Source organism: Octopus bimaculoides, chromosome 16 (assembly GCF_046866305.1).
Source record: "Octopus bimaculoides isolate indiv1 chromosome 16, ASM4686630v1, whole genome shotgun sequence".
Taxonomy (NCBI): Eukaryota; Metazoa; Mollusca; class Cephalopoda; order Octopoda; family Octopodidae; genus Octopus; species Octopus bimaculoides.
The window spans coordinates 41,565,457-41,585,344 of NC_142943.1; the positions used below are offsets into that span (position 1 = coordinate 41,565,457).

A 19,888-nucleotide genomic window follows, 5' to 3' on the forward strand; every position below is an offset into this window, starting at 1 on the left:
CCTGCCTTGTTAAAGGTGGATTATGGGGCAATTCTCATAATGGGCTCAGCCAATAGTGAGATACATCCTACACATGACATCACCTGTTTGACATAACCCTACAACTCAGTAATGCTTAGAGAATAATAATTGCTTCAGAATTTGAAACAAGGCTAGTAAGTATAGGCAAGTGGTGTTACTTGACTACAACTCTTGTATTTGACTGGTATTTTAGTTAATTCAGCCTAAAAGAATAAAATGTAAAGTTGACCTCAGTGGGATGTGAATGCAGAATGTAAAAATTTGAAAGGAATATTGCAAAGCATTTTGTTTTCCTGATTCTTTAACAATTCTGTTAATCTTTCACCCTAATAATAATCCTTTCGATTATTGGCACAAGGCCTGAACTTAAGGGGAAGGGTTAACTTGATTACATTGACCCCAGTACTCAACTGGTTCTTAATTTATCGTCTCCGAAAGGATGAAATGTAAAGTTGACCTTGTTGGAATTTGAACTCAGAACATAGCGACAAGTGAAATACCACTGAACATTTTGCCTAGCATGCTAATGATTCTGCTTGCTAGCTCACCACCTTATTTCATCCTAATAATGATGGTTTCAAATTTTGGCACAAGGCCAGCAGGTTCAGGGGAAGAGTAAATTGATTACACTGACCCCAGTGCTCAACTGGTACTTATCTTACCATCTCCGAAAGGGATGTAAAGCAAAGTCGACCTCGGAAGAATTTGATCTCAGAATGTAGGAAAGTCCAAAATATCACTAAGCATTTCGCTTGGTGTGCTAATGGTTCCACCAGTTTACCACCTTCTCAGTCTAATAATAATAATGATTTCAAATTTAGGCACAAGGCTAGCAATTTCAGAGGTAGGATGAAAGATGAAGTAGACCTCAGTAAGATTTGAGCTTAGTATAATAAAAAAATAACTGAAGAAATGCAACTAAGCATGTTGTCTGAAAGTGCCAAAGATTATGCCAGCTTGCTACTGCAATAATAATAATAATAATAATAATAATAATAATAATAATAATAATAATAATAAATGCCCTGATGCAGTACCAGGCAGTGGCTCTCATGGCTTCTGATCTTAACTGATTGGAAGTGTTATCATGTATGTTGTTTTGCCTTGGTATAAAAGATGGGCTACAGCAAATATTCTGCTCAATACCACAGATTTGCCTGTCAGTTGCTTGACCATAACCAGTTAAGCATGTTCCTTAGTGACTGATGATGATATGTGCATCTCTGATCATGAGCAGAAGTAGTGGCGGAGCATCATAGCCATGTGTTGAGAGAAATTATTTGAGGCTTGAATAATTCACCTCTGGAAACATGGGTGTTTTGTTCAACATCCTTAAACAAACCTTATTCAGGGACCTTTTGAGTGGGATGGCCTACTCAACCTGAAAAAAATTCTAACTGGGCCCCACCTGCGAGGTCATGCGCTATTTATCTTGATATGAGATCACCATGTCATGCACATATGGTTGGGATGCATGTGCCTGGTGTACCCTTATCAGACGGGTAGTCATGATGGGTATACTGGGCTTGGTATAATTGTACCCAGTGTCACTTTGATGGCATGCACTGCTCTCTCACTCAATAATAATAATAATAATAATTCTTTCAACTATAGGCATAAGGCCTGAAATTTGTGGGAAAAGGGACAGGTCATTTACATCAACCCAGTGTACGACACACACATGATGTATATGTATATATATGTGTTTATATATATATATTTATTCTTTATTTTTTTACTTGTTTCAGTCATTTTTGACTGCAGCCATGCTGGAGCACCACCTTAAATAGATATATGTTTTTATATTTGCTAAGCGACTCTCTCTTAAAAACTGATAAAATATGATTTGAGGGAAATTTGGTTTCTATTTCTAGCAGACTGATAGACCACATAGGCTCTGTTGTTGATCTGATATGAATATTGATATTGTTGTTGTTGTTGTTTTCTGCACCACCATCACTCCCGCTACCACCACCACCACCACCATCCACTGCTGCCACAAAGACCATCATCATCAACATTGTCACTACCATCACTAATACCACCACCACCACCACCACCACCACCATGGGAACTGCTGCTGCCACCACCACCACCACCACCATTATGAGTCAGTGATAAATAGAACAAAAGATGTTTAGTTCTAAACAGTAGTCATGGCCTTTGTCTACCCAAGGGTGGAAACAATGTCTACCACCACCACCACCACCACTATCCTCATCAGTATAACAGCCATCATCATCCTTTACTACCACAACTACCATCACTACCACAACCACCACCACCACCACCACTGCCACCACCATCTTCATTACTATCACAACCACCACCACTATCCTCATCACCATATTTGGCAATAGCAGTGTATGTTCCACCACCTTACACTCCCTACCATTAAATTGGACATTCATTTTCAATGTTATTTACTATGTTTATATATATACATCACAGGATGATTTATAGAGTATATATATATATCTATATATATATATATATATATATATATATATACCCTACACACCCATACATACCTACATACATATGTACATACATACATTACATACATACATACATCACAAAACCATCCCGGAGACAGGTTCATAAATCTTTTATCAAAACAATATATTAGAGTGTGTGTGTGTGTGTGTGTGTGTGAGTATCAGTGTGTGAGAGTATAAAGCTGGTTGTATGTGTATGTATGTGTGTGTGTATGTATGTATGTATGTATGTATATATATATATATATATATATATATATATATATATATATATGAATGTGTGTGTGTCTGTGTGCGTATGTATAGCATATGTGTGTGTGTGTGTGTGGTGTGTATGTATACACAGTATACTAAGTGCGTAGAAATATGTGAATGCATGCCATGTAGATTTTTAAGTAATATAGCATGTATGTGTGCATGCGTGTGAAAAAGTATATAGTGTTTGTGTATACATGTGAGTTTATGTAATGAGTGTACATGTAGAAAACGCGCAGTGAATATGTCCATACGTCTTTATATAATAGTGTGTATGCATGGAGTAAGTCTCCAGTATATGTATACGTGTATTTATATAATATAGTGCTATATTCATGTGTGCGTGTGTGTGAGTGTATGTATGTGTGTGTTGTGTTGTGCATGGGCATGTATTGTATGTGTATGTTTAGCTCTAGGTTAATAATGACTGAACAGGCTAATAATCAACAATATCCATCCATGACAATCCTGACTTTCAGAGGCTTAGTTAAAACTACTTTATATAATATGTCCTTCATGTAATACAATGGTTCGTGGATCATTTGGCTATTTCTAGCAAGTCAAGAGACCATACAGAGGCATCTTTATTTGTTTACATGTTGTTGTTGCTGTTGTTGCTTTTATCCCCCCCCCCCAGGTCAGTCATGATGGAGCCAGCTATATTTAGACACATTAACAATGTGTCCTGTCTTTACAAAGCCAGTAAAGTGTGATGTAAGGGAGATTTGACTCTTATTTTTAGCAGGCTGAGTAACTTCCATATACAGGTTCCTTTGTTAGGTCTGTGAAAGAGAGAGAGAGAGAGAATGTGTGTGTATGTGTGTATGTGTATGTGTGTTTAATACAGGAAGGATACAAGCATGGGTGTGGTGGGAGGTGGGAGGGTGATGGCATGAGGTGTGTGTGTGAGTGTATGAGGGAGCAGGGAGGTGTATTAGGGGAGCCTGCTTGGCTGAATACAAAGGGGTGGCCATGTAGGGTACATAACTTTGTGCAGAGTGGAAGAGAAGGTGGGTAGGTTTGTATAATAGGGCTTGGTTTGTAGGAAGAAGAAAGAGGGGTAGCAGTAATGTTTGGTGGTGGTGGTTGTGGTGGTGGTGGTGGTTGTTGTGGTGGTGGTGGTTGTGGTGGTGGTGGTGGTGGTGGTGGTTGTGGTGGTGGTTGTGGTGGTGGTGGTGGTGGTTGTGGTGGTGGTGGTGGTGGTTGTGGTTGTGGTGGTGGTGGTGGTGGTTGTGGTGGTGGTGGTGGTGGTGGTGGTTGTGGTGGTGGTGGTGGTGGTGGTGGTTGTGGTGGTGGTGGTTGTGGTGGTGGTGGTGGTTGTGGTGGTGGTGGTTGTGGTGGTGGTGGTTGTGGTGGTTGTGGTGGTGGTGGTGGTGGTTTTGGTGGTGGTGGTGGTGGTAGTGGTGGTGGTAGTGGTGGTGGTGGTTGTGGTGGTGGTGGTGGTGGTGGTTGTGGCGGTGGTGGTGGTGGTGGTTGTGGCGGTGGTTGTGGCGGTGGTGGTGGTTGTGGTGGTGGTGGTTGTGGTGGTTGTGGTGGTGGTGGTGGTGGTTTTGGTGGTGGTGGTGGTGGTAGTGGTGGTGGTAGTGGTGGTGGTGGTTGTGGTGGTGGTGGTGGTGGTGGTTGTGGCGGTGGTGGTGGTGGTGGTTGTGGCGGTGGTTGTGGCGGTGGTGGTGGTGGTGGTTGTGGCGGTGGTGGTGGTGGTGGTGGTGGTTGTGGTGGTGGTGGTGGTTGTGGTGGTGGTGGTGGTTGTTGTTGTGGTGGTGGTTGTGGTGGTGGTGGTGGTGGTTGTGGTGGTGGTGGTGGTGGTTGTGGTGGTGGTGGTGGTTGTTGTTGTGTTGGTGGTGGTTCTGGTGTTGGTTGTTGTTGTGGTGGTGGTTGTTGTTGTTGTGGTGGTGGTGGTGGTTGTGGTGGTGGTGGTGGTTGTGGTGGTGGTGGTGGTTGTTGTGGTGGTGGTTGTTGTTGTGGTGGTGGTTGTTGTTGTTGTTGTGGTGGTTGTGGTGGTGGTGGTGGTTGTGGTGGTGGTGGTGGTTGTTGTTGTGGTGGTGGTTGTTGTTGTTGTTGTGGTGGTGGTTGTGGTGGTGGTGGTTGTGGTGGTGGTGGTGGTGGTTGTTGTTGTGGTGGTGGTGGTTCTGGTGGTGGTTGTTGTTGTGGTGGTGGTTGTTGTGGTGGTGGTGGTGGTATGAGCAAGGAGAGGTGGAAACACAGAAGCGAGGGTAAAGTAGAGTGAAATGAACTTAGATAAACAGCTACACATTGATACAAACATGCATACGCACACACACACACACACGTATACAGTATGAAGATATACACAGCATTATATATATATATATATATATATACATACATATATATATATACTCTTTTTCTTGTTTCAGTCTTTTGACTGTGGCCATGCTGGAGCACCACCTTTAGTCGAGCAAATCAACCCAGGACTTATTCTTTAGAAGCCTAGTACTTATTCTATCGGTCTCTTTGGCCGAACCGCTAAGTTACGGGGACGTAAACACACCAGCATCGGTTGTCAAGCAATGTTGGGGGGACAAACACAAACACACAAACACATACACACATACATATATATATATATATATATACATATATACGATAGGCTTCTTCCAGTTTCCGTCTACCAAATCCACTCACAAAGGCTTTGGTCGGCCCAAGGCTATAGTAGAAGACACTTGCCCAAGGTGCCACGCAGTGGGACTGAACCCGGGACCATGTGGTTGGTAAGCCAATCCTATATATATATATAAGGAGGTATAAAACAGCACCGTGTCACAGATGAAGATGTCACTATAGTTTTGTGGATGCAAGTATAATGGAATATATATGTATTGGCTGTTATGTGTTTTTGTTTGTGTGTATGTTTGCATGTATGCATGTGTGTGTGTGTGTGTGTGTATGTGTGTGTGTGTATGTGTGTGTGCATGGTAAAGTTTGATAATGATTGAACTTTTACCATGTACTGGCTTTGATAGATGGATTATTTTCTGTGATTTAAGGATTTCTGGTTGAATAAATCAGTCCTAGTATTTATTTATTTTTTTAAGCCTGTTATGGGGATGTAAACATACCAACACCGGTTGTCAAGTGGTGGAGGGGAACAAACACAAGGATACTACACTTTTTGGAGTGGTAGGCATTAAGAAGGGCATCAAGACATAGAAACCTAGTGAAAACAGACTGGGGCCTGGTACAGCTCTCTGACCTATCGGTTCCAGTCAAACCATCTAACCCATGCCAACATGGAAAACGAATGTTAAATGATGATGATGATAATGATGATGATGATAATGATGATATATATATAGTGGCTGTGTGGTAAGTAGCTTGCTTATCAACCACATGGCTCCGGGTTCCGTCCCACTGTGTGGCACCTTGGGCAAGTGTCTTCTACTATAGCCTCGGGCCGACCGAAGCCCTATGAGTGGATTTGGTAGACGGAAACTGAAAGAAGCCCGTCGTATATATGTGTGTGTGTGTGTGTGTGTGTGTGTGTATGTGTCTGTTTTTGTCCCACCCCCACTTTACGTTTGACAGCTGATGTAGGTGAGTATTTGTCCCCATAACTTAGCAGTTAGTAACATCAGTCCATTGTATTTGACTGTAGGGAGTTGTTGTTGTTGTGTGTGTGTGTGTGTGTATCTATGTGTCTGTGTTTGTCCCCTCACCATCACTTGACAACCGATGTTGGTATGTTTACATCCCCATAACTTAGTGGTTCGGCAAAAGGGACTAATAGAATAAGCACTCGGCTTACAAAGAATAAGTCCTGGTGTCGATTTGTGTGACTAAAACCCTTTAAGGCAATGCTCTCGCATGGCTGTAGTCATATGAGTGAAACATGTAAAAGAATGAAAGAATATATATACATGTGTGTGTGTGTGTGTATAAGAAATTCGATGGATAATACCATACTAAATTCTGGTGCCTCAACTTAAGTACCATATTCATCCGAATTTGAATTTTTGCTGAACTCACCTACCATACCCAATATATATATATATATATATATATATATATATGTATATATGTGAGAGTGTATGTTTGTGTGTATACATATATATGTACACACACATATATATATATGTATGTAAACACCCTAACAGTTGAGGGAACCCGTGGAAGAGGTAGGCCCAGGAAGACCTGGGCTCAGGTGGTGAGGCAAGACCTTCGAACATTGGGCCTCAGCGAGGCGATGACTACTGACCGAGACCTTTGGAAATGTGCTTTGTGTGAGAAGACCCGGCAAGCCAAGTGAGATCGTTGCCAGTGCCCCTGGACTGGCTCTTGTGCGGGTGGCACATAAGATGCACCATTTTGAGCGTGACCATTGCCAGTACCGCCTGACTAGCCTTCGTAGGGTTTTCGAGCGAGATCGTTGCCAGTGCCTCTGGACTGGCTCTTGTGCGGGTGGCACATGAAACAAACCATTTTCGAGCGTGGCCGTTGCCAGTACCGCCTGACTGGCCTTCGTGCGGGTGACACGTAAAAGCACCCACTACACTCTCTGAGTGGTTGGCGTTAGGAAGGGCATCCAGCTGTAGAAACTTTGCCAAATTAGATTGGAGCCTGGTGTTGCCATCTGGTTTCACCAGTCCTCAGTCAAATCGTCCAACCCATGCTAGCATGGAAAGCGGACGTTAAACGATGATGATGATGATGATATATATGTATGTATGCATACATATAAATGCATATATATATATAGGTATATATATGTATGTATATATGTATATATATATATATGTATATATATATATATATGTATATATATATATATATATATATATATATATACACACACATATATATGCCTATATACATATGTATATATGCATATATACATATATTATCATCATCATCAACCCAACCATAAGAGTAACAACTACCATCACGACAGCCCCCCCACCACCACCACCTCATGTATTTTGCTCTTACACACACCCTATCAATATCTTCAGGTATACTAATGATTCTGGCAATTTACTGCCTTAGAATCACTATCATCATCATCATCGGCTGATCTTAAATGATGATGATAACGAAGACGATGATGATACTAATGTAGCGAATTCGCAGAATCATTAGCATGCAGGGCAAAAAACTTACCAGCATTTCGTTTGTCTTCACGTTCTGAGTTCAAATTCTGTCAAGGTCAACTTTGCCTTTTATCCTTCCAGGGGGAATAAAACAAGTAGCAGTTGAATACTGTGGTTGGTGTAATCAACTAAATGCCTCCATCAAAATTGCAGGCCTTGTGCCAAAATTTAAAATCGATATCTAGAGCTTTCTTCCTAACCATTCTATCCCCTCTCCTTCTTTCCCCTCTTATTTCCTTGCTTTTTTTCTTTCAACCCTGCATTTATGTTCTGACGCCACACCTCACCTTATAGCCCATCTCAAAATCTCTTTCTTGGTTCCTATTTTACCAATATTTGTGGTTCCTGTCTTCACTAGCATTTTCATTTCAAAACAAGTTCTTGAAATTCATTCAGACATTGGTGCTAGCAGGGCTGTGTGGTAAGAAGCTTGCTTCTCAACCACATTTGTTCCAGGTTCAGTCCCTCTGCACAGCACTTTGGGCAAGCATCTTTCACTATAGCCTTGGGCTGACTAAAACCTTGTAAGTGGATTTAGTAAATGGAAACTAAAAGAAGCTCATCATATATACATACACACACATATAAATATACACTCTCTGAGTGGTTGGCGTGAGGAAGGGCATCCAGCTGTAGAAACTCAGCCAAATTAGATTGGAGCCTGGTGTTGCCATCCGGTTTCACCAGTCCTCAGTCAAATCATCCAACCCATGCCAGCATGGAAAGCAGACGTTAAACGATGATGATGATGATGATGATGATGATATATATATATCTACATGTGTCTGTCTTTGTGTCTGTATTTATCACCCATCCCTACTTGACAATCAGTGCTGGTATGTTTATATCTCTGTACATTAGTAGTTTGGCAAAAGCAACTGATAGAGTAAGTACTAAGCTTAAAAACTGAGTCCTGGGGTCGATTTGTTCAACTAAGACCATTCAAGGCGGTGCCCGATCATAGCCACAGTCTAATGACTGAAATATGTAAAAGAAAAAAGATTAAAAACTCTTTAAGGATATAGGGTTCAACCAACTCACAAACGACCAATGGTTAAATAAGACTGATATCTCATTTTAAAACATTGACATCTCATTTAACAGATATTTTTTATCAGAATTACATAAAAATATTTTGAAATACTAAAGAGTAAATTTATTCAGTAAAATTGCCATTGGCTTCAACCATGGCCTCCAGACACTTCGAAATCTTCTACTGCCATAATACTTGCCTTCAGTTCATCTTTGGTGTTACGAGGAGTTTTGTTGGTCTCTCACTCGACTGTGCCCCACACATAATAATCAAGGGGGTTGCAGTCTTGGGAGTTAGGTGGTCAGATGCTATGGGTGATGAGGTTGCAGAAATTCTCCGACAAACATGACTGGGTTCTCCTGCTTGTGTGGCAGGGTGCAGACAAAGGGTCTTCCAGCAGCCACCCTCTTGACTCAGGGCAGCACTACTTCCTCCAGGCAGTTGATGGAGGCTGAATTTGTGTGGGAAGAGGAATAGAGGCATAATGTCACCATCTCTAGTGATCACTTCAAACACCATGGTATTGACTGGATGTTTAATTTTTATCACTTTTGGTACATGTCCTCAGATTGCACTGTCCTCAAATTGACACCCAAACACTCTGAAATGTTCATATTGGAGGTTCTGGCAAGAATGCCATGCATAACACCATGTTGTTTACAAATTTCTGTCCGAGAGAATTGCATTATGGTGCTGCTTTTCCCACAGAGAGTGCCTAACTGACCCTACTCTTCTGTGTAGTAGACAAAATCAAAAACAAACAATATGTATGCGCAAAATCGGAAATATAAAATGATAAAATGATGAGTTTACCCATTACATCCATATATACATGTAGATACATACATATATATCATATACACACACACACTTATATATATATATATATATATACATATACATATATATATATATATATATATATATGTACATACATAATACACATAAATCAATATATACATACATATATATGCATATACATACATATATACACACATATATACATACATATATATGCATATACATACATATATACACACATATATATACATATACACACACACATATATATATATATATATACACACATATAAACATATTTATACATACATATACACACATATATATACATACATATACACACATATATATACATACATATACACACATATATACATACATATACACACATATATATACATACATATATATATATATATATATATATATATATACTATACATCATACATATATACATAAAGTATAATCAGTGTGTGTGTGTGTGTGTGTGTGTGTGTGTGTGTGTGTGTGTGTGTGTTTAAACTATAAGCCACAGTTAGAAAGAGATGCATGATTCACTTTCCGCAGGACAAATTTTTTCATTATTAATTTTGAAATATCGATTAGAAATATATTATTGACAAATGCTTTATGTAAGAAATTTCATGTGTATGCACATATTTGTGTGTTTGTGCGTTTGTGTGTGTGTGTGTGTGTGCATATATCAATGATCCATGTAAATGCACACAAACTCTCGCACTGAATCAGAGAATGAGGTGAAGATGTCATTGTATCAATATTCAACAATATTTATGTATCAATTATTTAATTAAATAATGCAGCTTTTAATGTTTACTAGGGGGATAATGTGAAATGGAAGCTATATTTTGTTTAAAAGTACATGTCATTTATTGGCAAGAGAGCAAAGAAACTAAAGAATTACATCACTTCTTTTTGTGGGCACAAAAATAGATCTGATAAGTTTCAAGTCTTAAACTTTCATCAGAGAAAGATTAACTATCAGTTGATGCACTGTTATACAATTAGATAGAGCAATCTACGTCTGCCAGGGTTTGAGGACACTATAAGTAGTTATTATATCTATATATATATATATATATATATATATATATATATATATATATTACTATTATCTCTCAGTGGACAGACTAGTTTCGAGTCTTTTTAAACCTTCATCAGAGAAACATTTACCATCAATAGCTAGATAAAGCAAAGTAGCTCTACAAAGGTTTGTAGACACTATAAATAGCTATTATATGATATTAACATCTCTGGTTAATACTCGAGTGGACAGACTGGTTTCAAGACTTTTTAAACCATCATCAGAGAAACATTAACTCTCTATAGATGCACTGTAGCTCTACCCGAGTTTGTAGACATCACAAACAGGTTTCATACATTCGTATTTCTTTGGTCAGAAAATTGGTATTGTTTCTCTGATGAAGGTTTAATAAGACTAGAAGCAAGTTAGAAATAGATTTCCATCCACACACAAGTAATGTGACATACACAATTCATTTACTTGCCACAGCAAAGTTAAAGTGTATGTTTAGTGTATAGCACCCATGCTATAAAGGACACAGGTTATAAGGTCATAAAGAACACAGGTTCATGTGTCACATAGCTAGCTAGAGGCGATGTCCTCTTGGAGCTAATCCACGGCAGCATTCGTCCTATTTTTTGGACTGCCATGTTGGCTTGGCGATAACTATTAATACCCATGCCACTGTTACATGAAAAGTACCCTGCACATTCTGTAAGGAGCTTGGAGTTAGAAAGGGCATCAAACCAAATCTGACTGGAACCCGATGCAGTTCTTCAGCTTGCCAGCTTCGGGTCAAACCATCCAATCCATGCCAGCATCGAGAATGGGTGTCAAAGGATGATGATGATGATGATGATGAAATGAGAGTATGAGCAGGAGAGGGAAAAGTGCTGTGGAATATTTACCAGAGATCCTCCCTACTAGAATTAGCAGCCAAATCTCATGCAAACCATAGCTTACTAAAGTGACACATTATATAATGTAGTGTGGAGGCGCAATGGCCCAGTGGTTAGGGCAGCGGACTCGTGGTCATAGGATCGCAGTTTCGATTCCCAAACTGGGTGATGTGAGTGTTTATTGAGCGAAAACACCTAAAGCTCCACGAGGTTCCGGCAGGGGATGGTGGCGAAACCTGCTGTACTCTTTCACCACAACTTTCTCTCACTCTTACTTCCTGTTTCTGTTGTACCCGTAATTCAAAGGGCCAGCCTTGTCACACTGTGTCACGCTGAATATCCCCGAGAACTACGTTAAGGGTACACGTGTCTGTGGAGTGCTCAGCCACTTGCACGTTAATTTCACGAGCAGGCTGTTCCGTTGATCGGATCAACTGGAACCTTCAACGTCGTAAGCGACGGAGTGCCAACAACACTATAATGTAGTCCTAGATATACAATGGTATGATGCTATTGACCAGAATATGCTGGATTACAGTTGAGGTAAGGTCCAAAGCCTGCAGTCTGTTACTGTGTTATTACAATAACATAGTAATAACGCCACACCAGACTATGTATGGCACTACAAAGTACTACAACCACACTGCACTAGTACTACATCATACAATACCACACTATACAACAGCTACACTACAACACATGGCATAGCTCCCTACAACTCTGCATGATCACACTACACCTCAGTATGCCATACCACATACTGCTAAACCCTTCATATGCATGAAATAACACTACACTAAATCAGAGCGCACCAAGCCACCACTCTACAATAGTACAAACACGAACATTAAATTCCATTAAAGATAGTTTGCTTTAGTTCTTTTTTGTTTTGTTTTGTTTTTTGGTTTCATAGAATTTCTTACTTGAGATTTTTTAAAATTCTCATAGAAGATTCTAGAGGTGGTAGTGGTGCTGGTGTGGGTTTGGGGGTTGGTGCGATGGAAGTTATGTGTATAAATACATTGTGTGTGTATATACATGTGTATATATGTATATATATATATAGTTTCAAAAAAAGGAAAAAGACAAAAAACACAATAACAAAAAACAACGTGAGGACGTGATACAGACCGCGATATATATATATATATATATATATATATATATATATATATATATATATATACACATACACATGTATATATGTGTGTGTGTGTATAAGTATGTGTATATATATATACGTGTGTGTGTTTGTGTATACATAGATTTGTAGGCAGACAGATAGATGGATAGATAGACACAGGTGAACATATAGATAGTTAGATAGATAGACAGACGAATGAATAGGTAGATAGACAAATAGGTAGGTAGATAGATGAATAGATATAGACACAGTAAGATAGAGCGATATACAGTGGATAGATAGACAGACAGACAGACAGATAGATAGATAGATAAACTGACAGACAGACAAATAGATAAGCAGAGAGAAGGATAGATAGATGGCTGGATAAAAAGGTTGCTAAAAAAGCAGACAGATATGCAGGTAGATAGATAGATAGATAGACAACAGGATGGATGGATAGATGGAGGGATGGATAGACGGACAGATGCATACATGGATAGATAGACAGATAGATGGATAGAGACAGACAGACAGACGGATAGATAGACATAGCTAGAAGTACAGACAGGTAGACAGACAGACAGACAGACAGATAGATAGATAGATAGATAGATAGATAGATAGACAGACAAACGAATTGATAAAGAGGTAGGCGTACAGATAAACAAAAAGACTGCTAGCGAGCCAGAAAGACAGACGAGGTCAAGATTAGAGAGTCATCGTGCCTAGACCCCCACGACACTTGTGTACGCTTCTACATGTGGGAGTGACAAGGTCAATGAACTGCCCCGACCAAACGGGATATACACGTGGTCACTAGAAGGGCTAGAAACTGCAGTCAAATCTGCCGTGAACCATACACTTCACTGTATAATAGCAAAATACAGTGGGAATATTTACTCTTCGATACAATATGTCTGAGAAAACAATAGGAGAGATAGTCACGAAGGAAAGTATTTCATCATAGTTCCGCTCGATAAGGGCTGACCTTGATTTAAACAACAGCATCACATCACACACACTGCTATACCAGATACCAGAAGGACTAACAGGGCATCCCTAACGTAGTTGCTAGACCCGTTTCTTAATGGTTTTTACCGAGAGGAAGGGGTAGAACACATAGCCTTCACATGTTCCCCGGTGAGATTCCACGAGCTCCTCTTGATGACTGCAGGAAAAACGAGACGGGAATTCCAGAGGATCAACATAATTGCGAGGAGGAACTGAATGGAAGCGGTAGTTTGTAGGGTCGTAGGTTGGGAGTGGATACAACAAGAGTGACCGGAGGAAGACGAGAGAAGAGAAAAACAGGATTGCGTGGGTGGAGACGACATGAGCCAGCTCCGGAGACCAGATGTGATTTTGAGTGGGAAAAAAAGAGAGTCGAGACAACGGATCCTGTCATGTTGGAGAAATGGGGACGGGACATCTGTGGTCAGTGGTTGATATGGGAGGATGAAAGAGAAGCGGCTCATCAGTAGACCAGAGGTTGGTGGGACAAGAAACAGGGCGTCTGTAGACTGGTGAGAAAAAAGGCGATCAGAGATTGTTGTGTTGAACTTCAGACCATTAATCAGTCTAGCGGGGAGGCTTTCTTAGGATGTGATTGAGGATGTTAAAAGAAGCGTGCAAAAGTTCGCTGCAATGTTTTATCTAAGGATAGGACACATTTTACAATACGGTCCTCGATATGGAAAGAAGAAAAAAAAAAGACAGACAGCTTTATCTGCTCTTTCAAGGCCGACCTACGACGAAATAACAACCAAATTAATCAAGGTTACGTTCCAGAAGAAACAGTGAACACAGTCATTTAATAACGAGGGGATTGTCTTTGTGATGTTCGTGCTTTTTCCGGTCGGTATAAAATAACCTGAGAATCGAAACAGAGCTCGGTTCACCTGGAAATCCCGCCTGAAGTGGCGAGTTTGGCAGTCGTTAGAATGAATACCTTGGCAGTAATCGATCGAATTCCACCAGGGTCAACTTAGCTTTTTATCTTTCAGTGGTTGATAAATATAGTGTCAGTTTAGTACTAGGATCATCTCTCTCTCTCTCTCTCTCTCTCTCTCTCTCTCTCTCTCTCTCTCTCTCTCTGAAGACTGTACCTGTAATTTAAAAGTTCAACTTTGTCGCAGTGTTTCTCGACGAACCTGTTTGAGAATTACATTCTAGATATGTGTGACAGTAGAATACTCAGTCATTTACACGTTGACTTTACCGTCGAAACCAACGGAGGATCCAACACTACCTCATTTTAAAGTGTAGACAATATGGCTAAGGATGGGAAACTAATTCTGAAGAAGACAGACACTGTGTCTATAGGGCCGTCATTTCACCCTAAATTTATCTAACCCAGACAGGGAGTACGTGGTAATAATGGACCTATCGTTCTCTAGGAAATTACTGGTATAAAGGACAGAAGCATGACAGGTGGTGAAATCTGGGGCTGAATGTTCTGATAATTCTATCAATCACATAAAAAGTAAATCTTAGTCAATAGCAGGAATCGAACACGGTAACGTAGAAGGACCAGATTCCCAAATATCTTTATCACCGTGTAAACATTATTAAACTCTCAAACACACACACACACACATATATATACAGACACACACATACACTTAGAGGCATAAGCATGCTGACACCCAAGCACACACTAATACAAATATACACGCGCGCATTTACGCACACATATTTATGCACGCATACAATATTACGCACCAAGAAGCATAAGCGCATTTCTAGATATTTGAAGGCATACATGAATATGCATTTATATATACATGTACAAACACGCACAGATATATATCTACACACCAATACATACCACACACACGTGTGTGTGTGTGTGTGTATATATATATATATATATACATTCAAAATAAATGGAAGTGGAGAGACAAGTTACTGAAGAGATTGCAAGTGTGCAATGAAATAATTTAACAAAAAACTATATAAATTAATAAAGGACTGAACCAGTGCGTGTGTTTATTACCGGCATAATGCCTCTCCCAAGGTTTAATTGTATGTATGTATATATATATATGTGTGTGTGTGTGTGTGTGTATATGATGAGATTTTAAAGAAATAAGCAGAATATCAAAGTGACAACAACCGAAACTAAATTATGCCGATAATTCTTTGAGGTTTTTTTTTTTTCATGCTTTCTTCTCTCAGACTTTTGTTCAAAATACCATATTTTTTGTTTCATTTTCATTAATAAAATGTTAAATATTCAAACAGAACAGGAAAACCGCGCCAAAACAACTTCACATATATACACAAATGTGTGCGCGTGTGCATATAACCATAAAACATACACATGCATCAATGTATTGTATATTTAATTTATATAAATTACAGTAGGCGCACACATAGTCCTATATATAAATATATACACAGTACATGTGAGTAATATACATACACATATACGCGCGCGCACACACACATATATACGAACACATACACATGCGTATATGTTATAGTACATACAAGTTGCATACAATATGCGCGTCTGTGTACGACACACGTGTACTTTATACATACACATATAATAAACATTCATGTGCAGTATATACACCTACACATACATAAAGAGATGCATAATACATATACGCACACACACACGTGTGTGTATATAAATACATGTACTCGCACGAGTACCAAATATACACATATGTACACGTGCGAGTGTGCACATAACACATATGTGAAAGATACATCACGCTGTAAACAATATAAACATACCACATAGGGTATATATTATACACACACACAAACAGACCGGTAAATTTATACATACTAACTTTTTATCCAATTGCTTTTCAAAAGGTAAGATCCAACTGTATTCCACAATAAAATTCCATCGAAGAAAATTTAAATATTCCGCACGTTGAAATGGTAAAAATTTCGAAATATGCCAACAGAAAGCTGTAAACACTAATATATATGTGAGTGTGTGTATTCCAAGGAATTTATTATATTAAGTCTTCCTGATATTCTCTATTTTTTTTTCCTTCCTTATTTATCTGCTTTAATAAATCACACACACAAATATACCCGCAGACTTACATTCATTTATATATCCACTAATTAATTAGTTATTAGTAGCTGTTGTTGTTATAATTATTATTATTTTGTGTTTTTTATGTTATCCTTTCGCTGGTATATCAATTAGTTTTTCAGTAAAACTTTAAACAAGGGTATAATTAATTAAAGGTTATGAAATGGGTTAATAATTCAGTGTCGGAACTAAAACATTCGGAGCGACCACCACCGCCGCCGCCGCTGCCGCCGCCTCCGCCACTACCAGCATCATCATCATCATCATCGTCGTCGTCAGCATCATTAGTAACATCGGTGATATGATCAATAATATTGTTGTTATTAATCTTGGCATTACCATTCTCTCACAGCAGCCGTCCGCCAGGAACATTGTGAAATATCTCTTTGGTTAGAAAATAACAAAACAAAACAAAACAAAACAAATCACTCACTTCTTTTTTTTAACAATTGACGATTGAAAGACACTTCCACCTTTCTTATTACAAACGTTTCGCTTTCTTTCTTCTTTATTCTTCGCCTTCTTCTTTGATTTCTTCCTTTAAATTTCCTCTTCCTACTATTATCATTCTCTTACGTATCTTTCCGGGAGTTTTTTTTTCTTCTGTCCCCCACTTTTTTCCTTCTTATTCATTGCTCCTGCATTCTAGGTTCACCCTCCACACACCACACACACAAAACTGGCCGGTCTCTTTCCAAAGACCCCTTTAATAATAAATATATTTACGTATATGTATGAACAGAATATATATATATCTATATATATGTGTATATATGTCTATATATGTATGTATGTGTGGGGGAGACTTAGAAAAGGTGCTTCTACGGTGTTTGACCGGTTAGAATCTCTGGACAACTTTTGTCATGCCTTTAACTCTCAACTGACTCCATTTTATTATTTCTATTTTCACTATATCGTCCCCCCTCTTTCTCTCTTTATCTCTCCCTCTATTGTTTCATTGTCTCTCCTCCTTCTCTCTCCCTCTTCATTCCTATATCTCCCCATCCCCTGCTTGTTTCTTTATCTTTTCCTTCTCGTCCTCATTACTTCTTTATTTCTCTTCCCATTCCTTCTTTATCTCTCCCTCCTTCCCACTCTTTACTTCTATCACTCCCTTCCTCACCCTCTTTATTTCTTTATGTTTTCCCTCTCCCCAACACCTCGCTTTACTCTTATATTTCTTCCCCCTTCCTCTCCTACACTTCCCTCTGTATGTACTTCCCCTTTCCCTCTCTCTCAATCTCTCTCCCTTCTCTCTACTTTTTTCTGTATTTCTCACCTTCCCTTTCTATTCTATTAATTTCTTACCTCCTCCGTCTCCTCCCTTCTTTAATTCGTTACTCTGTCTCTCCCTTTCACTTTTTATTTCTTTCTCTTTTTTCTCTTCCGGTCTTTCTTTTCTTTCTTTCTCTCCAATATTCTATCTCTTCTTTCTCTTTCACACACCATCTCTCACTCTTTCTTTTTCCGTCTCTAGTTTCTTCTCTCTCTTTTTCTCATAAATACATTACCTCCCCCGTCTCACTATTTCACCATGTTCACTCTATATTTCTCCCTCCCTCTCTCTCTCTTTCACCATGTCTTTCTTTTTCTTTCTACATTTAGCAGGTTTTCCCCCTCTCTCACTTTATCTTTATCTCTATAATACTTCTCTCTCATTCACTCCTTCCTCTCTCTCTCCCTCCTCCACCTTTCATTAGCTTACTTTATTTTTTCTTCCTTTCCGTCCTCACTTCCCCCATCTCCCTTACAACTTCTATTCCAATATCGCCCTTTTCTGCACTCCCTCCGCTCTTTCTGCCTAGTTAGCCTTTTATATTTCTTCTTCTTCTTCTTCTTCCTCTTCTTCTTCTTCTTCTTTATTAAGTACTCTTATTTCTTTCGCTCTTCCTCCCTATCTTTCTCCCCTGTTTGCTTATCCTTTCACTAGCTCTTGTTCTCTTCAATCTTTTTCTTTATCCCAATTCCTTCGCATTTACAGCCTATTTCTCTCTCTCTTCAAAAGATTGTTATTAATTGTGAGAAAGACAATAGTCATACAAAAGCATATCTATCTATCTATCTATCTATCTATCTATCTATCTATCTATCTATGGGGGAGAATATACAAATAATAACAACAGACGAGGACAGGTGGTGTAAATAACAAAAGTATATATTAGTATGACGCTCGGGAATACCGAAAGTCTTTGACGTTTCGAGCTAAGCTCTTCAACAGAAAGAATACGGAGACAAGGAGAAAAACACGGAGAAAAAAAATCTATCTATTTATCTAGCATATAAATACTTATCTGTTTGCCCGAGTATGCATTTATGTATGTGTATATGTGTATATATATGTCTATATATATGTATATATATATATATATATATATATATATATATATATATATATATATATATATATATATATATATATATATATATATATATATATATATATATATATATATATATAGTGGCTGTGTGGTAAGTAGCTTGCTTACCAACCACATGGTTCCGGGTTCAGTCCCACTGCGTGGCACCTCGAGCAAGTGTCTTCCACTATGGCCTCGGGCCGACCAAAGCCTTGTGAGTGGATTTGGTAGACGGAAACAAGCATTGCTTGACAACCGTATGCTGGTGTGTTTATGTCCCCGTCAGCTAGCGGTTCGGCAAAAGTGACCCTTAGAATAAGTACTAGGCTTACAAAGAATAAGTCCCGGGGTCGATTTGCTCGACTAAAGGCGGTGCTCCAGCATGGCCACAGTCAAATGACTGAAACAAGTAAAAGAGTATATATATACAGACAGACAAATAGATAAATAGATAGATGGACAGACGGACAGACGGACAGACAGACGGACAGACAGACAGATAGATAGATAGATAGATTGATAGACAGACATGTAAACACGGAAGCATTACTAAGAGGAAAGAGAGTATTCAATAATGAGAGTAAAATAATATATTTGATTTAATACCGGAAGATTAAAACTCGCTACTCCTAGTTTCTCGCTGCCGATTTCAGATGATTTTGATCTCCTCATCATTATTGACAAA

General features: G+C 39.0%; 1 protein-coding gene across 1 annotated transcript in view; it reads right to left on the bottom strand.

The window, feature by feature from the left end:
• The window catches only part of LOC106882585 (unconventional myosin-Ia), a 358,922-nt gene extending 341,174 nt beyond the window's left edge, over positions 1 to 17,748 (bottom strand). The window contains exon 1 of the mRNA XM_052974157.2: positions 16,590 to 17,748. The gene's annotated coding sequence lies outside the window, so the exon portion shown is untranslated. The remainder of the gene's footprint in view (positions 1 to 16,589) is intronic.
• Positions 17,749 to 19,888: the final 2,140 nt, after the last annotated feature.